This window comes from Aedes aegypti, chromosome 3 (assembly GCF_002204515.2).
Source record: "Aedes aegypti strain LVP_AGWG chromosome 3, AaegL5.0 Primary Assembly, whole genome shotgun sequence".
NCBI lineage: Eukaryota > Metazoa > Arthropoda > Insecta > Diptera > Culicidae > Aedes > Aedes aegypti.
Genome location: NC_035109.1, coordinates 25308170 through 25323993, shown reverse-complemented (window position 1 = coordinate 25323993; position 15824 = coordinate 25308170). Strand labels below are relative to the sequence as shown.

General features: G+C 38.1%; 1 protein-coding gene across 3 annotated transcripts in view; it reads left to right on the top strand.

Moving 5' to 3' along the window:
- The first annotated feature begins 1704 nt into the window (after positions 1 to 1704).
- The window catches only part of LOC23687721 (elongation factor 1-alpha), a 53371-nt gene continuing 39251 nt past the window's right edge, over positions 1705 to 15824 (top strand). The window contains exon 1 of one of the 3 annotated variants that reach the window (XM_021853582.1): positions 1705 to 1775. The gene's annotated coding sequence lies outside the window, so the exon portion shown is untranslated. Of the gene's footprint in view, positions 1783 to 2021; positions 2312 to 15824 lie in introns of those variants that run through there. The other 2 variants (XM_021853583.1, XM_011495023.2) reach the window with 2 other exon arrangements.

Sequence of the window (15824 nt, the reverse complement as noted above, 5' to 3'; positions counted from 1 at the left end):
AAATGCAGTACATAGTCACGAGCTATGGGTGGCAGTACTTGTTTTAAAAATATAAGAATTGCTACATTTTCAAACGAAATATTTAAGAAATATTCAAAAAAATGATCAATGTTACCCCGGATTACGGTACTTTTTATTCACATCCTTATATCGATCAACCGATCGAATACATCGGAATTTCGACCGATCGCCTACACGCTAAATGTATATCACACTTTGAAGGAAGCACCACACTAGGCAACGGACTAGCATGCAACGCTCAGTGGCACAGTCAAACCCACACTCCTTGACTCGATGCGCACCGAATTATCCCATTCCTGCTGTAAACTTCTGAGCCTTTTCTCTTTACACGTGTTGCGGACTCCTTAACATCTTCTTTGATAATGAGTTCGATGGGCAATATTTTATAGACTTTACTTCATGCAGCTTCGAGAAAGTCTACAAAATATTATATTGGATATTTTTGGATAAAAAATCTCTGAAATAGGAAGTATGATATTGGACCTCCAGTCTGGAGCATATCCTCTGAAAATTTCGGTCAAATGTGGTCCAGCTGGAATGGAATGGACAGCTCATAAAAAATCAGATCATTAATTAGATTCATCAAGCTATTAGATAGACGTAGGGATAAGTCGCTTCAGTATTCCAAATTTTATAGCTAGCTATGAAAAATGTTTATTAAAACGAGTATATCTAGATGTGACAGAGAAAAATTCTACAAACGTTATAACGTAATAGACGTTATTGGTGGGAGTAATCCCACCCCTATTCTGTTTCGAGACAAATTCCCATCCAAACGACTATTTCAAACAACTCGTCCGAACAACCATCGCACAACTTCGACCGATGACGATGGCGATGTTGCACTTTCGCAAAAATATCGTTTTTGCGCCATTCACCCATTTCCCGTTTCGCACATTCGCTTTCCAACCGACTCAAAACGGACGTCAGCCTGCACACTCGAAGATTCATCCCATCATTTTCGCGACGAGCTTCCTTTTTCACCACCCACCACCCCACAAGCCCAACCGCAGTAAATTTATTTTCATCACCTCCCCATCTCCGTATAGGTACCAAGACGAGTCAAGGATGAAGTTCATATCATCCCGGCCGGCGCGCAGGCAGCTGACGAGAGGATGGAACGCTTCAGAATGAGGACAACGATTTTGTTTCCCACCGGTTCTGTACGCGTGGGATACGCTTATGATAATACACATATGGTTTTCGTGCAGAATTGGCGCGGAAAAAAAAAATCAGAAACTCGTCACGGTCCCCATCTGCTGGCACGCAAGCCTAGAGGTTTTTCCTCATTTTCATTCCAGCTGGCACCGGTAGTGGACGACATGTTTCTGAGGATGAGAGCTCGGCTCGATGAACTTCATCCGCTCGGTTTGGTGTTGGTATGTTGAATACTGGTATGTAGCCGATGGCACCCAATCCTGGAACTACATAAATCGATAATCTTGCCTGGGTGTGCCTGTCCTCTCTGGCCTGGGACATCTGGCGAAGGCGACGAATGCACATTTCCAGCCACGTGGAGTAAGAAGCATGGACGGGTGGGTAGAAGAGTGAGCACTCGAATCCGGGAGGCGAAAGGACCCCCCCGCCACGGGTTCATCCGTGATGCCATCTCTGTCCCTCTGAGTGTGGAACGGGTTCACGACTTCGGCAGGGATCTGTCACGGCGCCGCTGCTGCCGCTGTTTGTCGACGCGAATATCGTCGCGCATGTGCGAAATCACGCCAAATTCGGCCTTTCATTTCTTTGTGCTCGTGGTAAGTGGTACGTTTTTCGATGTGCTCCTGAAAATTTGTGAAAATTTCTGGAAAATCCTGCCGCCGGATATGGCTCGCGGTGGTTCGGTTCGATTCCGGAGGAATGCGACTGGTGATTGTGGTCGAAATTTCCGATGATCAATGAAGAATTTTTCATAAATTTTCACAAACTTCCCTAGGATTAGGTCCTGTAGGCTAGGAATTTCCCTTTCTCAATGTTCACGAAAGTGTAGTGTTCGTGTGTTGGGTCCACCCGGTGAAGCGAGTTGCATCCCGAACAGGGCGTTCCATTCGTGTGGGCGATCGGGTGGTAAAGGCTTTCGACACCGGGGGAGCCCAACGGCACTATCATTCCAAGGTTCGCCTCCGCTCGTGCAGACGTGCAGAGCGATTTTTCCAGAAGTGTGGTGCTAGATAGCAAACCGGAGAGTGAAGTGTGAAAAACGGCAGCCATTTGTGGCTAGGACTGGAAACCGACCGAATTGTATTCTCAATAAACTGTGAATTTTAGCCGGCTAGTGAAAAACAGCTTACCCGTAAGTGTTTAACCCCACTTTTCCAACACTTTCATGTGCAGAAAGAGATAATGCATGTGCGAATCCCCCCTCGAAGTGAAAAATGTGCTTCTGCTAAATTTAAAATGTTCCCATCACCAGGCATGAATCAGCGCTGCGAAATCGATTTCACAGTGACAACTGCTGAAAATGCAAACGTGGAAATTCATGCACCAATCGATTCGTTTTTCCGGGTCATCCATACGTATGTCCGTTATCGTGGGGGAAAATGTGACTGGTTACGTACCTAGTACCGGTGTCGGAAGAGAAAAAAAAATCACGGTGGCATAAGATGGTGAAATTGTCTGGACCTTGAAAGCCGGCCATCTTTATTGCTTGCATATTGGTCGGCATCGGTTTTCGCAAGTCCTAAATCAGGCCGTTTGCCGGCAGCAATGTGCCGGGCTCAGATTTCGATTGTGAAGTTCTCCAAAAGTTTCAATCGAGAGAGATACCCAGTCCTATTGTAGGATGAGTTTTTGTTCGACGATTTTGGCTACCCACGAGTGTAGTCCTTGAAGGAAAAATCGATGGAAAAGTCTCGACGCAATTACTGATGAGAGGAAAATCTTCTGAACCCCTTTGACCATGTGGTAGCTATCATGTAGCTGAAAAAAAGAAGTGTTCCTGTAACTTTTAGCATACAATAACTGTACGTAATTATTATTATTATTTTTAGGGTAATTTCAACCAAATAAACCAATTTTTACCACATTTCTCCTAAGAACCCAATTATGCTACAAGATTTCAACTAATGATAATCTGAAGCAACGTTTCTCAAATTATTTCTACTTAGGTGCGAAAATTGTTTATATTAACCCGTATCTGCTCAGCAAACGGATAACATGTAGACAGCCTACCAATCCACCAGTTTTCCAATTCAACTGGGTTTTAAAGTTTTGATTACGGTTGCCATGTTTTAAAACTTCCTGTATATTTTCAGCCGATTAAACCACATTTCAACCTTACTATCTGTTTGAAAAATATGCATGTTCAATTTGTGTCTATATGATTTGAATGTAATATCTCTCAAAAACCACACTACATCGATTTAGCAAATTGGTTTTCAGCCCGAACTCGACTTTATGTTTGCACTCTTATTTGTGTCTGATTGTGTGAACCCCTGTATGAATGAAATTTATTATAGATTCCTTTTTCTTTTCTTAAGATGTAGCATCTTAATTGTATCATGATTTCTGCATTTTTGAACGATGCCCGGGGGTGGGAGTTGTGTTCGGGGCAGCAAGAGAGCAAAAAAGAGATACTCGATAACACAGTTGGTAGTTCAATCCCAGTGGAGCTGGGCTAGAAGAAGTATATGAAACTATTGTTTTTTTTTAAATTTTCTATGAAGAACTCTATCGAAATGTCCCTCAGAAATTTAACCACAATTATATAATTATATTTGTTCAATTAGATTATTTGTAACTTTTAATCTGATTTGACTCAAAACTTGGTAAATTATGTTTGGTTGGGTTTGCTTGAATATGAACCTCACTCAGAAACGACCGAGAGATCATTGGTTTTGTTCGTATGCTTGTACTCAAAGTTGATTTCCATTAGCCGTGAACAATCTTTTCGCACACTGACTACTGTTCCAGTATGAACATCAGAGGTAATTTTTGAATCACCGTAAACAACATATACCATATATTTTCGACTAGCATAAAACCTTTGATAGATACGCGTATTTCTACCTCACGGCTTATAATTCACGTGAATGTTTTTTTTTAGAGTATTCAATGCAGTTTGTTTTTCATACAAATGTATTGAACATAAAAACTGCTATCAAAGCTTTAATAATGACGATTATTACGTTAAAATGGAATTGGTGTCAGTTTTGTTGGTAGTAAATGTTGATTTAAACTGACGGTATCGCTCAAAACGCTAATACAGAAAACTGAAATAATTCATTAAACTAAGGCATGTACTTGAAAAAATGCACCAGACAAAAATGTTCGCCAAAAATTTATTTTAAGTCGGATTTTCTAGAAACTTTCAGGGAAGAACCATGCTTTATTCAATTCCAGCTCGTTTTAAACACCTTGGACGATTTTCGAATTTTGGCCTTCATTATAGCCCACAATCTTTCCACCGGCCGGGCAACAGACGCTTTTCGAGGCAATCGGTGCGATAAATTTCACTGTTGATGGTACTAGACCTGTGCGCCGCCGCGCCACGCCGCCGCCGCCGACCCATTTCACGTCACGCCGACGCCGATTGATACATCGGCGGCGCGCCATACGCCAATCAACGTCTCGCCGCCGATTTTGCGTTTTCACGCCGATAAATACATTAACTCAAATAATTTATAATAATAAAAAAATAACCCAGGTTATTTAGGTATCGACTAAGGATAAAAAAAATCGTACATCAATGTTTCAAGGGATTTTTTTTTCAAAAATTTGTCCCGAAAATCGCCCAGTGGATCCTTCAAAATTGTTTCTACGGATCCCATGGAGAATCTTTTCAAAGTTTCTTTTAAGAATACCTTCTGGAAGTGAATAATTCTTGAGATCCCACCAGGATTTTATTTTTTAAGATTAAGTCTTTCGTGAAATTTTATTTAAATTATTCTAGTGATTTTACCAAGATTTTCTTCGGCGTTTCCTTCAAAAAATTGTTCTCCAAAAATTCCTTACTTTCCAAGAGCTCATGTATACATCGATAGATTTCCACCTCAATTTTTATCATGAGTTCACCCTTATTCATGTAAAATCGTTCAAGGATTGTCCAGAATTTTTGAATGGATTTCTCTATTATTTTTTTCGAAAAGAGTCGCTGAGACACCTAGTTCTTGAAATTCTCATAGTAATTCCTTTAGGATTTTTTTTAAAGAATTTTCTTCTGGAGTTTTTCTAAGAATTGCAAAATTAATTATTGTAGGAGTTGTTTCTAGCACTTCTTCAAAACTGTTCTAACGATGCGGAATAAATTTATTCAAAAATCTCAATCACCTTACTAGTGTGTGAGAAAAATATCGCCTTAAAAAAACTACAATGAACTAGGAGAATAAATAACTTACGGCACATTTATTCTGTCAAAAAATCATGTGAGATTTCCTCTAGGAATTTCCTCAAAATTTGTTCAACTATTCCTCCAAGTTGTTTTTTATGGAATCCTAACATTGAATATTTTTGGAGTTTTTCTAATAAATCGTACAATAGTCACTTCAAGAATTCCAACAGTAATTCCGCATTGCATTTTCTCAGGAATTATTCAATATGTTTCTTTATTATTCCTGGAGTTTCTTCTGGGATTTCTCCGATGAATAGGGTCCTTAAATGTTCAATGAAATCTTGTTTTTATTCAATAACACGGAATAGCATGTTACTGCAACTTCTTTAGCAATTTTTCGAGCTCAAATAACGGCTATATCATATTTAAGGTGAAGATAAATCGAAACCAAACTTCAAATTTCAAGAGCACGGATCTGGAGAACCAAACACCCGTTTGAGCTGAAAATCTAATCGTTTGGTCACCACCAGCTAGTGACCAATCGATTGAGTTTTCAGCTTAAACAAATGTTTGGTTCTCCAGATCCGTGCTCTTAATTTTGAAGTTTGGCTTCGATTCATCTTCTCCTTAAGTTTTTATTAAAAAATTAGGTCCATAAATGAACCTTGACATTTTTGATCATGTTTGACGTTCGCTTAGTCGATAAAAACACCACAGGGGCTGTAGTTTTAACACTGGGGTTGTTCCTATCTGACATTTCGGAATGGACACGGAAAACAAAATACACCCAAAATTTAAGTTTAAGCCAAGAGGTGTGACAAAATCTAAAAACATAACAAATGTTTTTTTTTGGACTTAAACAAACGAAAAACATTTAAAAATTGAGCAAACATTTGTTTTAGCCTGAACTTAGCGTTTGGCACTAGAATTGGGACAGGGCTTTAGGATCCTATTCTCCAGAAGTTCTTACACGGTAATCTTGAGATGTTTTCTTCATAAGTTTCATGCAAGAATTTTTCTAGATTATGCTTGAATTACTTCAGTGGTTCAGTCAGAATTTTGTTGAATATTCTTACACGAATTCCTGCAGAGCTTCATGCACTTATTTTCCAAAATTTCATTCTGAAAATTCTTTTAATATATCCTTACAATTTTTTTCACTAAATGCTCCACGAATGCTTGAACAGATTTTTCTATATAATCCTTGAATTATTTCTCCAGAGTCTTTTAAGGAACTATTTCTTGAGCATGTTCAGAGATTTACAAAGAAAGTTTGCAAGAATTCCTCTAATAAAATTTGTAGATATTCCACCAGGGGATCTCGTATGAAATTCAGTGTTTCTATGATCTTTGAAGAATATTTCCATAAATCAGTGAGTTGCTCTTCTCTCTTTAAAAGGTGTCATGCCATCAATATTCATGAACACTCCTCTAAAAAAGTATTTTACTATTAATTCTCAAAAATATTTTTCAGGGTCTGCTATAGTACCGTTAAGTCACCAGTCACCGTGCACATATGCAAATTCCTTCAGAATATTTATACAATATTCGCAAATTATTCTTTTGGCAGCAAAATAAGACAAAACTGATGAAATGAGATAGTTCTTGTCACAAAACATTTTGAAAAACCTAGTGAATGCAGTCAAAATCATGTGAATTCCGTTTAAAAATGCGATTTTTCAATACTCTTAGTAGAAACACCGAAAATTAACATTTTTCATTTCAACGTTAGAGTATCACATTTTTCATTATTTCAATAAGTTTTCGCTGCAGATACTTCTAGTAAGATGTATTTCATCGTATGAGGTGAGCCATGAGGTTTTATGCAAATCAGATTTTTTTTCTTGCGATTCAGTCGAAACACAAGTGCACGGTGAATGGACCCTTTTCAATATTTATGGTTCCTTTTATCGTGCCTTAGTATAAAAGGCTTTAAATTATTGGGTAATATTGGGTTTATTGTTATATCGCGATTTAACTACTTTATATTTAGTTTTTGAGCAAATATGAAATGGTTTGAACAAAACAGTCAAACCTCCTATAACGATTTTGATGAAAAATTAGTGATTTAGTTATTTTTTCAACTTTCTATGATTTTTATTTTAACATAAGATTTGAATACCCTTAAAAGTGAGTGCGACATATTTTCTCCACCAACAACGTTTCTTCAAGTTACAAAATAAATCATGTCGAAAACTATACGCACGGTGAATGGTGATACAGAATGGTGCGAGGCGACCTCAACATAATATTTGTAAAAATATTTGAGTATTTTTTTTGTTATGCATCACTGATTTTTTTTTCCCTGAATTATGGTAAAATTGCACGCTTCGTAATATAATTCTAGTTCGCTTATAATGATTTGTAAAAAAATATAATTTATTGAAATGCATATATTTTTTTTGATGCACGGTGAATTGTAGCTTGACGGTAATTTATTCTGTCATTCTCATTGGAAACCTTGAAAAAATGGATGGACAATGTCCCTTATTTTTCGTAAATGTAAAATGTTAAAAGTTCGTCATTGTAAAGTGCTCGTTTTGGTAAGAAAAAAATCAGGTTATAATTTGAAGTCCGTACGTGGACGCTAAGTGGTCCCCCAACGACCCTAAAGGTATTAGGTAGAGATGAACCCTGTGCCACAAATCGAGCTCGCTGCTCTAGTGTACGCAACATGAGTACGAAAAGCCACTAATAACAAATTGATAATCAGCATGGACTTTTAAGTAAAATAATTTTATATTGTGGATACCTTCATAACACTGCACGCTGACATAAAATTCAAAACTACAAAGGGATCGTTCAAATATTACGTAACGCAACAGGGGGAGGGGGGTCTTATGTAGTGTTACGGTCCTTACAATTTTTTTTTTCATACAGAAGTTGTTATGTAGTAGAGGGAGGGGGTCTAAAATTGACAAATTTTGCGTTACGTAATATTTAAATCATCCCAAAGAAAACAAACTTCTATGCTGATTATCAACACGCGCAGAACAATTTGTTACTGGTGGTATTTCGTACTCATGCTGCGTGCACTAGAGCAGCGAGCACGATTACGCTCAAGGGGTCATCTACACGAAATGAATTCAGGGCCGTTGGGGGACCACTTGGCGTCCACGTACGGACTTCAAATTTTTACCTGATTTTTTTCTTACCAAAACGAGCACTTTACAATGACGAACTTATAACATTTCGCATTTTCGAAAAATAAGGGACGGCCTAATGGACATGGATTTTTCTTCGAATAAGTGTCTTTGGTATCTTCCGTTAGTATGACAGGAACAAATACGGGATAACAATTTCAGACGCTTGAGTACGGTCGTCCCGCCGCTTTGGATCAATGTTTGATGAAGTACAGAATTATTCATCATATAATTTTGGAATACAGTACTAACCCGATTTTGTTAGTCCCTTTTTCAGAAATCTTGTTGTTCTCACTGTTTGAATAATGAATTTCAACCAAGTATTTTTAGTCATGTTACAGCTACTATTAATATTCATAACAAGGCAAATATAGAATATTGATCAATTGTTTATATTTTGAAGGAGAGCGTCACAAAGTTTCGAAAAAGAGGCTGACAAAATCTGGGCATCTAATGTAAACAACATTTTAAACATTAACATTAACATAAACATTAGTTATATTCAGGGATTGAATCCTGAGAAAATTGAGAGAATCTCTCACGTATCGCTCTCTGTAACTATCATAACATGCTGCACATTATGAGAGACTGTTTATCGTATACTGCTACAAGTTTGATCAGATTGGGGGGATAGTAGTGCATGATAAAACCCCTCTAAACATGCTCCAAGCCTGGGGGACACTGTTGTTATTGGAAGTTCGTGGATTGTTTATCGTGCCAGTAAAGAAAAACACCTATCCCCAACGGTAAACAAGCGAGAAAAATGGATTTTATCATCGCTCTCTCGTTGGGGCTCTCGCTCGCTGCTTCCATTTATCAGACTTGTTACACCTTGCGATACAATGACGATCGTGGACCGCAACAGATGGGATGTTTTTCTTTGCTTGCTTTGATCGTGCTTCATTCTCAAATGAGAGCGAATTCTGCAACGCCTGGTTATATTGGAAACTAATGTTGATACTGTGATGCCGCAGATTTTGATTACTCAGCTTCTTATCATTTTGATCATTTTAACAGTTAAAATATCAAAACTGAAAGCAGAAACCTGTTCCTAAGAAATCAAATTAAAAACGATTTTTGCCATAAGTGACAGTGATGTTAAATATCATGACTCTGACAATTGAATAATGCGAATATCTTCCATCCTCGCGGAAAAAGTCATTGGAAAATGTTTTTCTCTGGGGATCATATCTGAACTACTTGCAGTTGGCCATATATTGGCTTAGAAAAACGCTGTAAGCACTTCAATGTTTCCGAAATTTCGACATTTAACAGCTCTCAGTGAAAGCAATTTAAAAATTTGAAAACTTTTTCCGCAATAATCAGGTCAGATAATGTATCTTAGTAGCAACAACGGAGATATAATATATTATATAATAGTTTTACTAGTGTTGAAACTACGATTTTTTATATGAACATCCAAACTTTGAATTCTTACCAAATGACTGAAAGTATTCCTGCACTCTATTTCAATCATAAGATTGTAAGACAGATATGGGAAATGGAATTTCAAGTTCGGTTTCGATTGCATTGCGTATGCGTACACGGTTTTATAAGTTATATGTTCGATTTTTTTTAATGTTCAATTTTTGTCCACGCCGATGTACGCCGCCGCCGAAAATAGTCAACGGCGTGACGCCGATGACGCCGCCGCCGCCGGTACAAAAATGCTCTGACGCCGCCGCCGATCAAAAATATTTCGGCGCACAGGTCTATCATCCCGTACATTAGGTTTACTCAGTTTACCGCATTAGCATATGGCCTGCCAGAACAAGTAATTTTTGATGAATTTGTCCATTGTTCTTTTCTTCCTTATGTATTCCGGAACATCAAACCGTGATTTGGCAACGTAGAACTCCTGCCCCGGTATCTGCTTTGCGTCTGCCTTGATGTAGGTTTCGTCATCCATAACCACACATTTCGGTTTCGTTAACCACTCTCGATACAGCTTCCTTGCGCGGGATTTGGCCGCCGTGTTTTGTTGATCACGCCGGTTTGGTGCCGTCCGGACCTTGAATACACGAAGCTCAGCTCGTTTCATGGTTTGCTGAACGAACCAGGCGGAACACTTGGCCTTCAGAGCCGCGTCGCGAATCGAAAGGTTCGGATTACGCTTGAAATAATCCAACATCTTCCGGGCCTTCACAGGGTCAGCTGCCCTAGATTTTCTTCCACTTCCAGCTAGCCGCTCGGTTGTCTGGGTCTCTTTAAAAGATTTAACCACCCGAGAGACAGTTGAATGGGTGATTCCCAGTTGTCTTCCGATCCATCTCATGCTCGCAGTCGGATTTTCCATAACAAAACGCAAAATTCTCCGCAAAAATTTTCTTCTTGTTTCGATGTCATCTCAATAATCACTGAACCGATTGTTATGAAATATTTCACATGTAAACAATACAATACACTCCAATCTACAGTCGACTCTCCACATCTCGATGTTCTCTCCCTATGTCGATGATTTCATAGGTCCCTTCAGTCTGCATACATTTTCTCTCTCCATATCTCGATATCCTCCTTCTATCGATCTCTCCATATCTCGATGTGTTTCTGTTGATTTTTTATTCTCAAGTTTCTCTCCGTATGTCGATATGACCAATATCGAAGGTTACTAGACCAAAATTTTGGGATTCAAAACAAATCAGGAGCGCAAAATAACGTCTGTTTGGGTATTACTTTCTTGGCAACGGAGTGTTTTTCAATCTAGTGTTCATCAAAATTTTTTTGTCTCGATCTCTCCCTATCTCGATGGTCCCTTCGATATCGAGATGTGAAGAGGCGACTGTAGTTATTCCCAGATTTTCATCAATTTTTACCCACGGACCAAAAAATTTAAACACGGATAAGATGCATTTTTTCGAGTACAAGCCTTATTACGAGCATTTCGGAAGTTTTTTTTATTATAATATTCACAAATCACTAAAAAACCAGCTTCAGACCGCATCACTTATGAAGCTGTTTTTTAGTGTTCGTATATGTGTTAAAATTATGAGCTTCTTAGATTAGTAGCGCTGTGAGATCTTACAAGGATTGGCCTGAGTAACACAAATGCTTCAAAGGTATATCTATTGATATATGACCAGATCTGGTCATATAGTAGTAAATTATAACATGTGTGCTACTGGCGATTTTCATTTCCCATGAGTTGAGTCGTTAACATCGTTATCGATAAAGTCTTCAAACGCTAACGTTAACAAATAGGATAGTTTATTTATTAGACTTGTAAACTTCGTGGCCGTGAGGTTAGTGGAACGAAGCATTTAGCCACATCGATCCAAAGAGTGTGGGTTCGATTCCCGCTTCAGTCCGGAAATTTTTCGTCAGCAACGTATTTCGACTGTGTCACTGGGCGTTGTATGCTAGTTCGTTATCTAGTGTGGTGCTGCTTCCTTCAAAAGACATAACCATCCACTGGAAGCATTAACGTGTCGATGTATTTTTTTTTTAATAAATGGTTCAAGAATACCGAAAAATAAAACAGTTATCGCTTTCTTTTTTTTTTATGGTAGAAAATGATGCTGCCGGTAGGGGAGTTATTGCATTTGTATTTTGTTGGTAAGCACGAAGATACCGATACTATGGACTGAAAAGTCGAGACAATTTTCAATCTGAAAAATCCTTGATCGCCAGTGATTCAAATCTGCCACCTTATGGTATCTTCTCTTTTCTTGGCATTACGTCCTCACTGGGACAGAGCCTGCTTTTCAGCTCAGTATTCAATGAGCACTTCCACAGCTATTAACTGAGAGCTTTCTTTGCCAAAGTTGCCATTCGCGAATTCGTATTCACCCGATTCTGTTTTTGCACGGGGAATGCGTACCGTGCAAAAAAAGTTTTCGATTCAAAATTTCAAAAACCGTGCAAAAAAAGTAACACAATTTCTCGACGTTTCATGCAAAAATAAGGTTTTGGCGGAAAAAAAACGTAAGGTATCGCGGGACAAGTGGGTAAATGTGGTAAGTGAAAATAATTGATATGTTTTACTGAATATGTAAATTAACGTTTTAAACTCATGCGTAAACCTTTGAGGCCATTCAGAACATTACGATAGGTAAGAGATTTCTGAGATTTTTCAGCCATTATTGCGTAATAGAGCGAAAAATTGTTAACCTGTCAACTGTTACTCCGTAACAAGTTGGCGGCGTACAATCTTATTTTGATATTTTCAGTGGAAAAAAGTTGCGGAAAATAATTTCCTGTACCACTTCTTAGTTGTCCTCTGTGACAGTTTCAAACTGCAATAAAAAAAGTTTTAGAATTATTTCGACGTAGACCTAAATATAACTAAATTTAAACACCGTCAATTTTCTTATCAGGTGGGGCAGGTGAAAAGTTTATCATTAGAGATTGAGTTTGTTTTTTCTTTTTAAATAGCCATAAGTAAACATGGTTCGCAATTATCATAGAAAAACATAACGTGCTGATAATTCAAAAAAAACTATACTCAAGCGTTAAAAGCTATTAGAAATCATGGAACATCACTAAAATATGTTGCCAAATATTACAATATTAATATGTCTACTTCGGGTAGCCAATTAAAAGGAAGACGTTGACTGAAAAGTTGCAATATTAGAGAACACACGGAAATCTCGTGGAATGTCTATGTAAAGCTAGCTCAAAACATAAAAATGGGGTATAGGTCTATCCACATAGAAAAGATTATAAATACGTTATTGAAGGGTTCCGTTTGATTTCTCCCGAAGAGTTATCCGACGTCATATCCGACTTTCTCAAAAACAAATAACGAACGGTGGAAATTCTACAGAGCAGAAATGCAATTGCTGTCCTATATTGTAAGAACTAACATTGGAAACGTTGCAGTTATAATGTTGTCGAATCATTTCAACTAATATAACTGAACCGAAGAAAATTCAAGTGAAAAGAATAACATTTTCTTTGTTTACATGTTACTTGAGTTATTGTTCATTGGGAAGCCTTAACAAATGTTAAAGCTAATAGAAATCGTGTTTGTTTTTGAATTTATTGTTCAAAACGGTAAACTTTTCGCTTGCCCCACTTTTGGGGCAGGTGAAAAGTAAAAAGACATTTTTCAAAAACTTTTTCTGTATTTTTTTCTTCAATTTTTCAAATCAAATTTAGCATGCTGCCTATTTTTGGTGGGAGTCAAGCTAAAAAATATACACGACCTCATTTGTTTCAATTTAATGTCTTTAGAATTTAAAGAATCTCAACTATGCGAATTCCATTACCCACTTGCCCCACGGTACCTCATGGAAACTTTTTTTCGGCCGTGTAAAAAAAATCCGTGCAAAAACAGAATCGGGTGTATCGGGTACGATGATGCCCAGGGAAGTTAAGAAAATTTCCATTACGAAAAGCCGAGCAGGAATCGAACCAAGACACCTTCAGCATGGCTTTGCTTTGTAGCCGCGGACTCTAACCACTCGGCTAAGGAAGGCGCCGCCACCCTATGGTCTTACTGAGTAATTGCGCCTTTACTAACATGATCATGTGGGACCCATATATCCAAACTGGCATCTACCTTGCATTGAAAACCACCTGATTTAATGGATCATTAAAATAACCAAAACGGCCGCTATGGAAAGTATAGATAGCGCCACCATGGCCTTGTGTGTTTGACAGAACAGCAATGCTGTCACAATATTAAATCCCATATACAGTGGCGCTTTTGTTTTGATGCGGTGAGCACTGACAAAAACTACCTTCAATGATCCATTGGCTATGCTACGTGTACGTGACCACTTGCACTCAAAACAAATTTTCTTTTTACTCCTCTTGATTTTTGGCCGCTGTTTTATGAATCAAATATTTACGTTTGCTTAAGTTCTCCAGAGGTGGCACCTTTTAATCGTCGGGCGCTGATAAGCAGTGAACCGCGCTTTCTCCCATCTAGACACCAAAACCACAACGGACTTTCACCGAGTTTCCGATCCATCCAAATTATGCAATTTAAACAAAGCTCACGCTACTGGACGATTCCGCGAGGAGTAATGGTACCCCGCTTATCATCGGGGTGTGATTTATTGTAATCATTCTGTAGTCATATTGGACGTAAACATTCTGTGGTATCGTTTCTATGAGGAAATTCTGTAAAGTGTCCGGCACAAGCCTTATCACTACAGTGTGGTCGAAAATCGAAAACTATATGATAAAAACTTAAAGAAGCTACATTCAGGTGTCTTATTCTGTCGAGAATCTGCAAGAACACGATTCATGAACAAACTTCAATAATTTTTCCTATATTTTCCCTAGACTGGGCCACTGTGCACTCAAAGGCTTCTTCCTTTCGTTGGAAATTTCCAAACCACAGATAATAGACTTCGAAACTTTTCGAGTAAGGTGCAAGAATTATGATCGGTATCGTATTGTTATCAATGCGATGCACCTAAACTATTTATTGCGTAAATCAACCATTTCGATAACTTTGAAGTGGACGGCAATATTTGTTGTTCTTGTAAATTTGAATTGGGATGTCCGGTCTCTGTGTCCAAAATGGGTTTGCACTGGATTAAAGACGGATTCATTGCTATCGACTGTTTGGGTTATTTAGAACTTCGCATGATAGTGACTAAACTTTGGCGAATGGCTTGTCAGCGGACTGTTTTCGCACCAACTGTAATCAACAGCCAATGGCACGAGCTAATGGCAATTGCAAAAAATTACATATATCATCTTAGGTTGACCTGGAGATCATGTCGCTATGTGGCGTGATCATCATAAGATGCATCATATTCCGTTTCTTTTTTTTCCTGGCGTTACTAGGACAGAACCTATTTCTAAGCTCAGTATTCCTGTGATCACTTCGAATTATATTAGTTGAGGGCATTCTATGACAATTGACCATCATCTTTACATTTGTAAATATATCGTGTCACAAACATGAAGATACATACTCCATGTCCTGGGAAATCGAGTAAACTCTCAAAACCGATAAGTTCCTGAACCGACGGGATTTGAGCATACGATCATCAGGATGGCGTTACTGAATAGCAGACAATTTTTAAACAATGACTTCTTCAACAATTCCAGTTTACATAATTTTACCTGAACTTTTTTTAATTGTTTTTCATTATTCTTAACACTTAAATCCACCAAGAAATTACATTTTACCCAGCACATAGTTCTGAGTATAGTCGTTCCAGCATTAAACCGTATAGCGCCTTCCGCTTTTTTACTAGCGCTGCTTTTCTTGTACGTTAAACTTAATGACGGAAGTAGTGCGCTGTATAGCACATCAGATAATCTACTCAGCCTTCTACTTCCGGCATTATGTTTAACGTACAGGAAATGCAGCGCTAGTAAAAAAGCGAAAGGCGATATTTGTTTTAGTGCTAGAACAATTTCTATTTACGAGTAGTATGTCTCGCGTTCAGTATCATAAGGGCGTAACTGCAGTGATCGATTTTTCTTCATCG